Below are 14,213 nucleotides of genomic sequence, written 5' to 3'. Positions count from 1 at the left end.
ACAAAATTGAGTACCATTTTATTAGTCACACGAGAGGGTAAAAATGAAAATTAACCAAATAAATTGTTTCACTTTGTTTCATTTAGGTATATAGATTAGGTAGGATCCAATAGGTGAAAAAAAAAAGTATAAATTTATAAATCAAATAATAAATAACATTCAATTAATATAAAAATTATATTCCCAAAAAAAAAAAAAAAAAAAAACGCTAATCATAAATATTAATTTAATAGCTATATCCCTAATAACAAAATTTGGTACCATTTAGGGTCCGTTTGGATACAGCTGAAAACTGAAAACTGAAACTGAAAACTGAAAAACAATGTAGCGAAATAATTTTTAAATGTGTGAATAGTATCGTGGGACCCATTTTTAATGAAAAAGTTGCTGAAAAGTGAAATTTGTGTGTCCGTGAACAGTACACGATGTGCTGTGATTGGTCCAAAAAAATTTGAAAAGTCAAAGTTTGCGGCTACTGTTCATTGAACAGTGCATGAACAGTAGCCGCAACACCCAAAACGCTCCAAAACGCGTGAAAAAAAAAAAAAAAAAAAAAAAAAGAAAAACAGACAAAACGCAAACGCAGTTTTTTTCAACCGAATCCAAACGCGCTCTTAATTAGTCACAATGGGGTGAAAACATAAACTAACCAAGTAAATTGTTTCTCTTCACTTCATTTCTATCTAGATTCGGTGGGAATCAAAATGTGCATAAACAAAATTTCATGGATCAAATATCAAATAATATTCAATTAACACGAAATTTGGCTTACATATTAAAAATGAATAGATATGTATACTAATGGTGAGAATTTTAAAATGGTAGTCTATTGACAAGTTTTAGTATGGCGTAACATTGTAAAGAGTAAAAACATGGTTATAATCAAGTTACATTTGGTATAACTTTTGACAATATTACATAATTGAATAATTTTTTTAGATGCATATTTTAGCAATTCCATTCTTTGATTGCATAATCTTTTTACATCCTCTATACTAACAAAAATTTAAAATGATTAAAGAGTAATAACTATGTCATTTATAAATTATTTAAATTTCAAGATTTAGTGTTTTAAAATCACACAAAATTATAAGATTATGAATTAAATACTAAAAAACATTCAATTAATACAAAATTTGGTGTACATAATAATAATATTATTATTATTATTATTTTGGCGTACATATTAAAAAGAACAAGAGTGTATAAATTAAAAGTGGAAATATTTACTTTCCTAATACTAACCAAAAGTTACACGTCTTAATGCTAACCAAGAGTTACACGTTTATTTGGGGAAAAAGTTTTAGTTTTTTTCCTTTTTGTTTTAGTTTTTAATCTATTTTTATAACAAAACTAGCTTTTTGAAAAAAGAAAGGCTACCAAAAACTTTCTAATTAACTCATATGCAGCCAATAAGCTATTGAAAATTATAGGTTACCAAACATTTAAGATGGAACTTAAGAGTCTATTTGGCTAGAGGGATAGAAAAGTGGGAGGATAGAAAATTATAGGAGGATAGAAAAGTGAGAGGATAGAAAATATTTTAATTTTTCTCATTTTTATTTGGCTGGGAGTGAAAATGTTGAGGGATGAAAAAAAAGTGAATTTGCATAAAATTACTCATACACCCTTATTAAAAAATGATGGCCAATTAAAACAAAAAAGTGACAAACAACCAAAAAAAAAAAAAAACACAATCACCCGATTTATTAAAAAATAAAAATCATGCCCAAAAAAAAAAAAAGAAAAAGTAAAAATAAAACAACTATCACACACCCCCCCCCCGCCCAAAAGTAACATCACAGCCTAAGAATTCAAAAAATGAAAAAAAAAAAAAAAAAATCCAGGAAAGAAGAGAAAAAAAGAAAGAGAAAGAGGCAATGTGCCTAGCAAAAAAAAAAAAAAAAAAAACAGATAGGAGCTGAACATAGGCATTTTTGTCCATTAAGCAGTCTCATTTTCTCCCTTCAGTTTTCTCTCCACTTTGAAAGGAAAACTTTTTAATAGGCTCGGAGAGAAAACATCCAAGCTCCGCCATTTATTTTCCTTTCTCTCCACATAACCAAACACACTCTAAATCAACCTATAAAAGTGTCAATAACCTTATGGCAATTAGGGGTGGCAAAGTAAGCCCAAACCCATTTGCCCGTCCAAACTCATTTGCCCACCTAAACCCACCCAATTATTAGTTGGGTTAAATGAGCATCAATCCAATTAGATCCAATGATTATTGGGTTTTAATTAAAAACCATTGAGTCCCATTTAACCCAAAAACAATATACCCAAATTCAACTCCCATAAAAAAATAAAAAAGAGAGAAAGAGAGGAAACTTGACCTTGGTGAGGAAAATGACGTCGGACTCGGACTTACAGATACAGCAACGGCGATCCTGGCAGATGAAGCGGAGGCGAGCGACATAGGTGGAGCAGACCTCTTTATGGCCACAAGCTCCGTACGCAACCCATTCAAGAGAAATAGCAAACACAACACAGCTATCGTCCATGTCTTCCCCCTTTTTCTTGCAAAACCCTAATCGGACGTTGAAGACGAAGATGGAGATCTAAATTTCTAGGGTTCAAAGAAAGGGACAACACCTACACCAACGCCACCTTTGTCGTGCATTTGAGAAGCAACGTCACCTGGGATCAGATCCAAAACCTCTCCGTTTGGGACAGCCCCACCGCCTCCAATTTTAGCCTTCGCCTCCGATCTATACGTGTCACTGTGAGCTACTAAACTTTTTTTTTTAATTATTATTATTATTATTGTTGTTGTTGTTTTTATTTTGATGATTCTCATAAGCTTTTTATCTCTGAGACGATTAATTAGTTGAGTTATTTGTTATTCTATTAATGCTTCTGATGTTAGTAATATTAGTTTTCGTTTTTGATTTCCTATTTGGTTGCCGAGAAAGCTGAGGTAAAATAGAATTTATAATTATTTTTATTTTTATAATATTGTTGTATTCTCTGAAAATTTAGTGAAAAAAGGAATCCAAAAAAGTGTTGGGGTTTTCACTTTAATGGCATTTTGGTAATTTTGATAATTGGGTAATTGGGTGAGTTGGGATTTATTTATAATAATTGGGTTGGGTTGGATTTTGGTTATAAGGAATTAATTAAATATGTTTTAATGGTTAAATGAGTTTTATATACCCAATCAAATTATGCCCGTTCCAAACTCACCAATTTGATACCCGTTGGCAATCAATGATTCAATAATAGTGCTCAACAAATATATCATCTTTATGCACATAAAAGAAAATCATTTCATACATTGAATCTGTACATCTTATCACATAACCATAAAATATAAGTATCTATACTACTATTTAAGGGGCTTCCCCTGTTTGGATTCCACATTTTTCATGCCTAAGATACCCTCATCATACCCACTTACAAGTTTTCAACTACCGGGGATATATATGTAAACTAAAACTTCTACACTTTAAAACCACAAACTCACGTACGCTTTGCAGTTTCTATCTCACTTTCTATCTCTCATTCTTTTTTATATTGAAGATATTTAATTTAGTTCTACATCCTCCTTTCTTTTTCTTTAGATTAAAGACATTTATTGTCAAAGGCTCCAACAAATTTTCAGATTCAATTTTTTGCAAGTTCTTTTTTGTTTTCTTTTCTTTTGTTTATGATTGACTTTCTTTGAGTTCTACTCTTTTTTTTTCTTTGTTATGTGTATCATGTTAATTCTTTTTTTTTTTCTTTTTTTTAAATGTAATTTTGAAATGAATGATTCCTTCACATACTCTACCACTGTACTTTTTAATGAATTGTAATTTTATGTTGTAGGTATTGTAATCTAAATACAGGACTGCTTTATGCTACAAAAGAAGCATTCAAAATCATTTGTGAACAGTTAAACAGTATGGCTTCCCTTAATTCCTTTAGTAGCCTTTATTTACATTTTATTTAAATATTTTGAATTGAAATAAAAATAGTTACCATAATCCCAGCAGTTGGTTTTCAACATTCAAACTTCAAAAGTACCCAACTTTGAAAACAAGGAAAAAGAAAATAAAAAGCAACCATATATTCTGGTACGTTCTGGGTTACTTTTTTTTTTTTTTTTTTTTTTTTTTAACTCTATCCTTTCTTTTTTATGTTTCACAAATTTCCATTCCTTCTTCGTATTTTGTTTCTTTTTAAGTATTTTTTTTTTTTTTTACCATCATTGTATATGTTTTTGGCATTAAATTTTTTTATTTAGGTATGTAGCAACCTTGAGTTCTACTTTTTTTTTCTTTTTTTATGTATCACGTTAACTCTTTTTTTTTTTTTTTTTTTTTTTTTTTTTAGATCTCCATTAGTTATTTATTTAAATAGTTGATGATGTGGTGATAAGATTTTAAAGAGTCCATGATAGAGTTAAATTCTAAAGAATCTTTATCTTTATTCTGAACAATTTTAATAGGATTTTCAGGAAAAATATTCTCATCAAAATTTAAATCAAACACAAACTCTAACAAACTTATGCTATTATCTTTAATAATACTAGCCTCATCACATGCGCTTTGCGTGTACAATGAGGCTTTTTTTTTAAAAAAAAAATTATAGATTTATTATCATAATTTTTCTTTCATCACAATTTGAAAAAATAGATAGGATTTTTTTTTTTTGAAGAGAATAGGATTCCTTTTTCAATTAGAAGCTTTTGCGTGTTTATCCAAATCCAATTGATAATATAATAGTTATAAATTAAAAAAAAAATGATAATGTAATAGTTTAAAAAAGAAACGTGGGATAGTGTCTGAAAAACTTTTTTTTTTTTTTTTTTTTTTTTTTTTTTTAACATGGGATAGTTTTTCCTTATTTTATGGGAGGGGTAATTATTTTCATTCAAACGTGGGTAGTTTGAAGGTTTTTTTTTTTTTTTTTTAATTTTTTTTATCAATGTTGACTATTTAGTGGGGAGTTAACTCCCTTTTTTTTTTTTTTCTTTTTATAAAGTTTTTTTAAAAAAAAAAAAATACTTTCTTTAACCCTAATTCTTTTATCTCTCTCAGGTTCACGTACACACACATTTTTTTGATTGCATTGAGGAGTCATTGGAATGGAATATTAGATAAGTTCGGATGAGAGACTTTACAAGGGTTATTATATGATTTAAACCTCACAGAAAGGGGTTGTTATCTAAGAAATTGTTGCAAAAAAATTTCATTTGTAACAGAAACTATATTTATCATTTGTATAATTCTAAGTCAAATTCAATTTAAATTTTTTTCCATAAGTATTAATTTACTACTCCATAAAAAAATGTTACGTATTCTTTTCTCAGTTTTAAAGGTCATTGATGTTGTTGATATATTTGAAATTTAAACTCTTTTTAACTTTTTTTTTTTAAAGATCAACAACACCAAAAATATTAGCCTCTAAGCACGCACGTAATTTTCTAATCACACCCTTAGATTTTTTTGTGATGAAAAATTATTGTGATTGGAAAATTATTTCTCCATACATGACACTCATCACACCGCTAAGTTTTTTTTGTGATTAGAAAATGTAGTAATCTCAAATTATAATAAATGCTTCAAATTAACCCTTACCCAAAAAATAGAAGAGCCTCACGCGCGTGCTCAAAGGCTAGTATACATAAAAGGTCTGGTTAATGTGTGCGAAATTCATACGTATCTAAATACGTGGGATTAGTTATTGTCATTCGGACATTCTCAAGGTTTGAGGTCTTAATACAAGTAGAATACAATGTTAATGTAATCCCGGCTCCATATAAGAAGAATCCAATCCGTTCATCAAAAAGAAAAAAAGTAGAATCCAATCCAAAGATCCTACTATATCCTACTGACAAGACTGTGTACACAAATTACATCAAACACCGCGTCATCTGAATCAGAGAACCCCCACTAGTTAATTTTCTGTATTAAAATAATCTTCCTTAAAAAAAAAATTGTAAAAATTTGCTAAATAAAAAATTACCAAAAACTGTCAAAAAGCTGCTAAAAAAAAAAACTGTTATTACTATTTGCACTAGTGGCTGTAGTCAAGTCGAGCACTAAGGCCAAGAACACGTGAAAACTAAGAACCAGTGAGCAATACCAAAAGGTTAACCCAGTGCGCTCTAAAATGGTGCAGAGAATTCAAACCCCACATGTAGCACATATTCATTAATGCAAGCAGTGAATAGTCAAACCCGTACTCACTACCAGGAATGCAGCAGTGTTCACCATAGTCATCTGTCACTAGTCGCTCAAAAAAGGCTACATGGTTCATAATCATGATAGCTCGTTTACGGCAAAAGTCCGACGATTATTTAATGTGAGTTTGAATTGGATTTCTGTTTTTTTTTTTTTAAAAAGAAGAATTGACTTTTAATAAAGAAAAATGTTAAAAAAATACTCTAATAACATTGATTAATGAATTATTTTTAAAAATATTTTATAAAAAATAATAAAATAATTAATTTTATTAATAATTTTTTATATTTCTCGTAGAGGGATTGTCAAAATTTTAAAATTATAGGTGTCTTGCAGTGCAAATTGCAAAGCAATAACAATGCAATTTATTAATTTGGTAATTTCTTTTAAAGAGATTTAATGTCCCTTTAAATTAAAAACAATTTTAAAGTTAAAGTTAGAAAACAATTTTTGATCTTAAGAAATTCTCTACAATTTATTGTTTTGAATTTTATAAATATTTAATATAGTTTATTAAACACTAAAATCTTTATATTGAAACTATATATATTATAAAAAAATCGTCGACTAAATTCTTTGTGGGGAGATTTTTCACCCGCTGTACAAGCTGCATGCCTTATAAGCACTTGGCGCAAGCATGAGTGTACCACCACTACACATGCTTGTGCCAAGCGCTTATAAAGTATGAGTGGGGTGCTTCTCTTGCCGATGTGGGACTGCACACAAAGTCTTCCCATACTCGGACAAACAACTTGTATGACGGGTGAAAAATCTCCCCACACATTCTTATAGTTAAAATTTTAGGTTAAAAGATACCTTTTAGCCTTAGAGCTTGCAATTGTTTTTATTTTGATAATTTACATTTCAAAATTTTAATTTTAATCAGTTATGTTTGATTTTGTTTTCATATCAATCATATATTCCATTTTAATGACGCCCTATTGGCGAAACAAGCTTGGAGGCTTTTACATAACAAGGAAACCCTCTTCTACAAAGTCTTTAAAGCGAAGTTCTTCCCGAATAACTCTATTTTAGATGCCAAAAAAACAAGCACGGGGTCCTACGCTTGGAAGAGTATTTTGCATGGTTGTGATGTTATCCTTGATGGTGCTTGTTGGAGGGTGGGGAATGGTAAATCGATCAAAATATGGCAGCACCATTGGCTGCCCTGAAAACATCCAACCAAGATACTCTCCCCAATGGTAGGTACAATGGAAGAAGCCATAGTTGATTGCTTAATTGATGAAGGAACTAGAACGTGGAATGCAATGATGGTGGATGGGATTTTTGCTCCTCAAGAAGCTGAAGAAATAAAAAATATTCCGTTGGCTAGGAATGAAACAGAAGACACCATGGGAGTTATAGTTGCAAAACGGGTTATCGTTTTTTGAAGGAGGATGAAGTTGGTTTTCAGGTGGCAGAGAATCAAGACCAAGAAAAAGGACTGTGGAAGAAGATTTGGGCTCTTGAATGCCCAAATAAAGTAAGAAATATTATTTGGAGGGCTTGTCGTAATTCACTCCCATCCAAGTGCAATTTAGAACGTCGCACTATTATCTCAGAATAGAGCTGCGACCGATGTAAGGAAGGAAATGAAGATGTTTTGCAGGCGATGTGGAGCTGCAAAGAGCTTGACGACGTATGGGGGAGCAAATAATTTATGGAGCTTTTGGAACCAACGGAGTTTCGCCAGTTTCAGCAAGCTCTTGGATTGGGTCTGTGAACACCAAAGGAATCCAGCCCTGTTTACATTCACCATTTGGTCCATTTGGCACCAAAGAAATCATGTGAGAACTCAACAACCCCATCGCCTTCTAAACCTTCTCTCTCAATGGGCTTACGACAGGTACATGGAGTTCAAAGCTCTAAAAGCTGCGCCAACTTCCAGTAGACCAAAAAGTCGAATCCGGTGGAGACCTCCTATTCAGGGAATGCTTAAAATCAACTTTGACGGAGCTATATTTGCAGAAGAAAAATGTTCCGGCCTTGGAGCTATCATTCGTGACAGTGAAGGTCTTGTTATCGCCTCCTTGGTTACCCAGGTTCCTTAACAGCTCCAGCCTATTGAGATTGAAGCTTTGGCTGCATATAAGGCTCTTGAGTTTGCTTGGGAGTTGGGTATATCAGAGGCGATTCTGGAGGGTGATTCTTCATTGGTGATGACAGCTTTGGCTTCAAAGAACCCAGGTCTTGCTCCATTTGGCTTACCGTTACAAGATTCTTTAATGGTCTTTGTTGGCTTTTCTAAATTGTCCTACTCTCACACTAAGAGAGAGGGCAACACAGTTGCACACAACTTGACTCAGTTAGCAATTAACCACCAAAATTGTGTAATATGGATGGAAGATGTTCCATCTGATGTACTTTCTTTTTACCATGCTGATTTAGCTGGTATTCCTTAATTGAATGTATCTCAGTCTTGTTTCTCAAAAAAAAAAAAAAAAAGTAATATTAATGTATGTTTAGCTTTTTGCCTATTTCATGATATACAAGTTCTAAAATTGTGTAAAGTGCAAGAATTTTTCATTAATGTAGACAAAAAAATAATAAAATTATTAATAGAAATAAATCACAAAACCAATATAAAAACGAAAACAAAAATGAAAGTAAACGTGAATAATCAAAATAAAAATAACCTACCAGGCTCTTATGACTATACTTCCTAGTCAAAACTAAGGGTGAATACTTTTAGTCAAAACTCTAGTTTCCAACAATACTAGTCTAGGATTTAGAGAGTGTTTGAGTAATTGTGGGCTGTTTGATTTGGGATTTGTGGGTTAGAGATTCACATGGTGTAATGGTAGAATTGGGGATCAACGAACTCTGGTTAGGTTGGATAGAATGGTAGCAAATGAGGCGTGGTTGAACATGTTTCCTGAAGCGAAAGTGGTTCACAGATCAATGGCGGCCTCTGATCATTGTTTACTGTCTTTGTCGGTTAGAATGAGAGAGAAGAGAAAGGTAGCTAGGAAAAGATTCATGTTCGAAGAGATGTGGACCAGGGAGGAGGGCTATAGAGAGGTGGTTGAAAGGGCTTGAGATCCTTTGGACTGTAACCCGAAGTTGTCGATTCAGAAACGTTTAAAAAGCTGCCAGTTTCAGCTTCAAAACTGGAACCATAGAGTGTTTGGAAATGTTAATCAAATACTGAAGCAGAAACAAAGCCGCCTACAGCAATTGGAAGACCTGGATTTACTTCATGAGTCGGCGGAGGAAGTTCAAAGTTTGAAAAAGGAAATAAATGAAGTTATGCTTAAGGAGGAGATAATGTGGAACTAGAGATCAAGGGCACTGTGGATTAAATACGGTGACCGGAATACAAATTTCTTTCATGCAACAGCTAACAATAGACAGAGAAATAATAGAATCGGGGGAATCAATGATTCAGAGGGTAGGTGGCGAGAGGGCTATGAGGAAGTTGAAGATGTTATCTTAAAGTACTTCACAGAGATCTATAGCACGACCTTCCCCACTGAGTTTGATGCGAGTCTTGGAGCAGTAGACAGGAGGGTGTCGGAAGCCATGAATGACGACCTCCTAAAAGAATTTAAGGAAGAAGAAGTGTGGCAAGCTCTCATGCAAATGCACCCAACAAAGTCTCCAGGACCGGACGGCATGTCTCCTATATTTTTCCAAAAGTACTGGGATGAGGTAGGTCCTTAGGTAGTTCAAAATGTCATCCATACTCTTAGAACTTGTATTATGCCAAATGGAGTTAATGATACATACATTTGCTTGATCCCAAAGTTAAATGCCTCTAAAAAATTACAGAATATCGCCCAATTAGCTTATGTAATGTGATATATAAACTTGTATCCAAAGTACTTGCCAACAGGTTGAAAAGAATCCTCCCGGATGTAGTTGACGATGCCCAAAGTGCATTTGTTCCAGGAAGGCAAATCACAGATAATGTCCTAGTAGCTTTTGAAGTCATGCATTGCATTAATCAAAGGAGGAAGGGGAAAGAAGGGCTAATGGCAATTAAACTCGATATGAGCAAGGCGTGTGATCGGGTGGAATGGGGGTATTTAAAGGCGATGATGCGAATAATGGGTTTTCAGGAAAGATGGATATCCTTAATGATGATGTGCGTGACCACAGTCTCTTACTCGGTGTTAATCAATGGGGAGCCTAAGGGAAAGATTGTCCCTACTAGAGGACTTAGGCAAGGAGACCCTATTTCTCCTTACCTATTTCTTTTATGTGCGGAAGGCCTCTCGGCCATGTTGCAAAGAAATGAGGGTGGGGAATTCTTGAGTGGAGTTCAAATCTGTAGAAGGGCGCCAAGGATTTCACATCTCCTTTTTGAGGATGATTGCATAGTTTTCCACAAGGCATCTACGGAAGAGGGGACTAAAGTCACCAAAATCCTAGAAGATTATGAAAGAGAGTCTGGGCAAAAGCTAAACAAGGAGAAGACATCCTTCGTTTTTAGTAAGAATACGTCAATGGAGGTTAAAGAAGCGGTGAAAGAAATGTCTGGGGCTGAGATAATTCACCAACACGAGAGGTATTTAGGGCTGCCCCCGTTGGTAGGGAAGGGTAAAAGAAAAGCTTTCAATCGCATAAAGGATCAAGTGGGGCGTAAAATAGCAAGCTAGAAGGGAAAGTTGCTGTCTACTGCAGGCCGAGAAATCCTGATAAAGGCAGTTGCCCAAGCTACTCCGACATATACAATGAACTGTTTCAAGCTTCCCGATTCACTTTGCAGTGAGCTGAATTCTTTGGTTAGTAATTTCTGGTGGGGACAACGTGACAAAGAAAAGAAGCTTGCTTGGATAGCTTGGGGGAAAATGTGCAAGCCAAAAGCTGATGGGGGGATGGGATTCAAAGATTTAAAGGCCTTTAATCTGGCCTTGCTTGCAAAACAAGGGTGGCGGCTCACCCAAAACCCGAGTTCTCTTGCTCACAGAGTTTTGAAAGCAAGGTACTTCCCGGAAAACAATTTCATGAAGGCACAGCTTGGCAAAAAGCCGTCATACATATGGAGGAGTTTGATGGCAGCAAGAAAAGTCCTGGATAGGGGGTTGCATTGGAGCATAGGAAATGGGCAAAAGGTGAGAATTTGGGCTGATAGATGGCTGCCAACCCCACACTCTTTCAAGGTGATAAGTCCTAAGCCACAAGTGTTTGAAGGTGAAATGGTGGATTCTCTTCTAAACCAATTTGAGGGTGGTTGGGACAACAATCTGGTGCGTAGTATTTTCCTCCCCCACGAAGTGGAAACTATTTTAAGCATTCTGATAAGCCACTCTTTCCCTGAGGACGCTCTAACTTGGGCTTGGACTCCAAATGGGAGGTTTACAGTAAGTAGTGCCTATATGGTTGCATGTAGCTGGTTGTGTGAAAGAAGAAGCAAGGAGGAAGCTTGCGAGGTGTCGAATCCAAGAAAGGGCAGAAAGTTCTGGAATTTTATTTGGCAACTAAATTGCCCAAGTAAGATTAAACAATTTATGTGGAGGGCGTGCATGAATATTCTCCCTACGAACTACTGCCTTAAGCTTAGGAAAATTCCCATAGAGGATGCTTGTGGTGTGTGTGGAAAGGTGGAGTCGTCTGGGCATGCTCTGTGGGATTGTGAGATGGTTGGGGCTGTTTGGAGGGAGTCAAAACGGCCTTTGCCTAGCTTCAAAAGTTCACCTCGTGACTTCATGGATGTTGTGTGGAAGATTTAGGAAGAGAAAAGGGAGATGAGTTGGGATTGTTTTGCTACTACGGCATGGTTTATATGGAAGAATAGGAACTCCTTGAAGTTTGAAGGGTGGGGCAAGGCAGTGAAGACTCTTGTCAAGGATGCCGAGTTGCTGGTGGAAGAATTTAGTTCAGAAAAAATAAAAAAACTACCTGTGCTGCTAAGAACTCAGGCCTGGAGTCTGCCTAGTGAAGGGTGGTACAAAGGTAATGTGGATGGGGCGGTGTTCAGGGAGTCTAACAGCTGTGGTATTGGAGTTGTAATTCGAAATGACCAAGGCCAAATTATGGGTGCTATGAGTAAAAAGCTGAATCTTCCTTTAGGGGCTGTGGAAGTGGAAGCGAAAGCGTTTGAGGAAGGCTTACAGCTAGCAGGGGACCTTGGGCTTAAGCAAGTAATCTTGGAAGGTGATGCTCAAATTGTCACCAATGCTCTGTTGGGTAAATGCTTGCCGCCAACTTCAATTCAAATGATTATCACTGGTGCTAGACGATGGAGGCATACGGTCCAAGAGTGGAAGGTTAGCTATGTCCGTAGAACAGGAAATTGAGCAGCTCATTTTATGGCTCATAATGCCAAGCCCATATCTGATTGTGTAGTATGGGTAGAAGATACCCCACCAATTATTCAATGCCAAGTGCATAAAGATGTACTCTTATTGAACCAATGTTCAAATTAATGAAATCTATTTGTGTTTGACTATCAAAAAAAAACACAATACTAGTCTAGACCGGCACTAAAACCGAATATATAAGATTTTAACACAACATTTCCAACATGGGAAAATGAAGGGTCATTTGGTTATAGTCGGAGGCTTTTTAGTATTGTTGTTTAAATGCTATTAAAATACATATAGATTAAAAAATGTTATAAAAATATGTGTAGAAGTGTTTAAATATCGAAACACCTCGAAATCTGTGTATTAAAAACAACCAAACAAAAACTTGGGGCCCATTTAATAATATTATTCTAATAACGTTATTTAAGTATTATGAAAATATATATAAATAAAAAAAATTATGAAAATATATATTGGGTTGTTTAAATAACATCCAAAAACCCTTTTGAAATTCAAAAAATTGTTGTTTGAAAAAATAGTACAAGTTAAAAAGAGAGCCCTTCCAACGGGCAAAATTAATGTGAGACTTTAGAGGCAGAGTAGACGTGGATAATTTTGAGCCACTCTGTTGGTGTGATTTTTGGATGCATATTTTACACGTGGTGGAAAATGGTGGCTTTAGATAGCTTGGCGGTGGGTTTGGCTGTGAACCGTTGGGAGCGTGGCCGTGGGGGTGGATGTGAAAAAGTCTGTGGGCCACAGTCACAGTCAATGAAATCTTATTGGATAAGGGAGAGAACTAGGTGATCTCACTTTCACGTCATCTTTGCTAGCATTCAAGTCATTAAAATAGAGTACTTAGTTTAAAAAAAAAAAAAAAAGAGTACTTGAAGTTGAGGCTTGGAGGGGTTCTTTAAGCAAATTTAATTTTTGGTCAGAGAGCTTAGAAGTCCTAGAAATCTAGGGACAAAGGGTTGCCTAGGTTGCTGGGTCGTAAAAAATTAGATTTTTATTAATTATTAATGAATCAAGTTAACAGGCGCTTCTATGATAATTATTAACTAATTATATTAATAAAATTTTGTTTAATTTTTTATAAAAAATATAAAAAACTATCAACGAAATGAATTGTTTTATCATTTTTTCATAAAATATTTTTAAAAATAATTTATAAAACAATGATTTTAGGACATTTGTTAACATTTTTTATTATTTATATATTTTTAAAATAAAATATTATAATTCATGTAATATACTTAAAATTTATTCCAAACTTCTAAATTTATCAAAAAAATTTCTCAAAACATCAAAATCAATATAGTTAAAAATTAAATTAATAAAATAAACTTATATATATGATTGGTTGAGTTGGATCAAATGAGTTAAAAACAATCAACTCAAATTTGACTTATTCAAATACTCAAAATAAAATTTCAATCCAACCATGTTCATCAAAAACCAACCCGAGGCATTGGGTTTGGTTTATTCCTGGAGTTAATTGGTTACAGGCACTCCTATTGGAAAATCATAATGAGGTTACTTGGTATAGATTCCAACAATTTTACGAACACTCCTAATTTCTTATAATTTGTTAAAGTAATCATATTTATTCTTAGTACTACTCTCTATTCTAAATTCTATTTACAATTTCTTGAAACCACAAAATTCTTGATACTTTTTAGATTTTCATTTAATTTATTAAGATAGTAGAAATAATAATAATAATAATAATTATTATTATTTAAAGCAAATTTTATTATTTGACATTTTCTCACGCATTACCTTAAAAAAT

This window comes from Quercus robur, chromosome 8 (genome assembly GCF_932294415.1).
Source record: "Quercus robur chromosome 8, dhQueRobu3.1, whole genome shotgun sequence".
Classification (NCBI taxonomy): Eukaryota; Viridiplantae; Streptophyta; class Magnoliopsida; order Fagales; family Fagaceae; genus Quercus; species Quercus robur.
The sequence above is the reverse complement of the archived record's forward strand: the minus strand, read 5'-3'. Positions refer to the sequence as shown.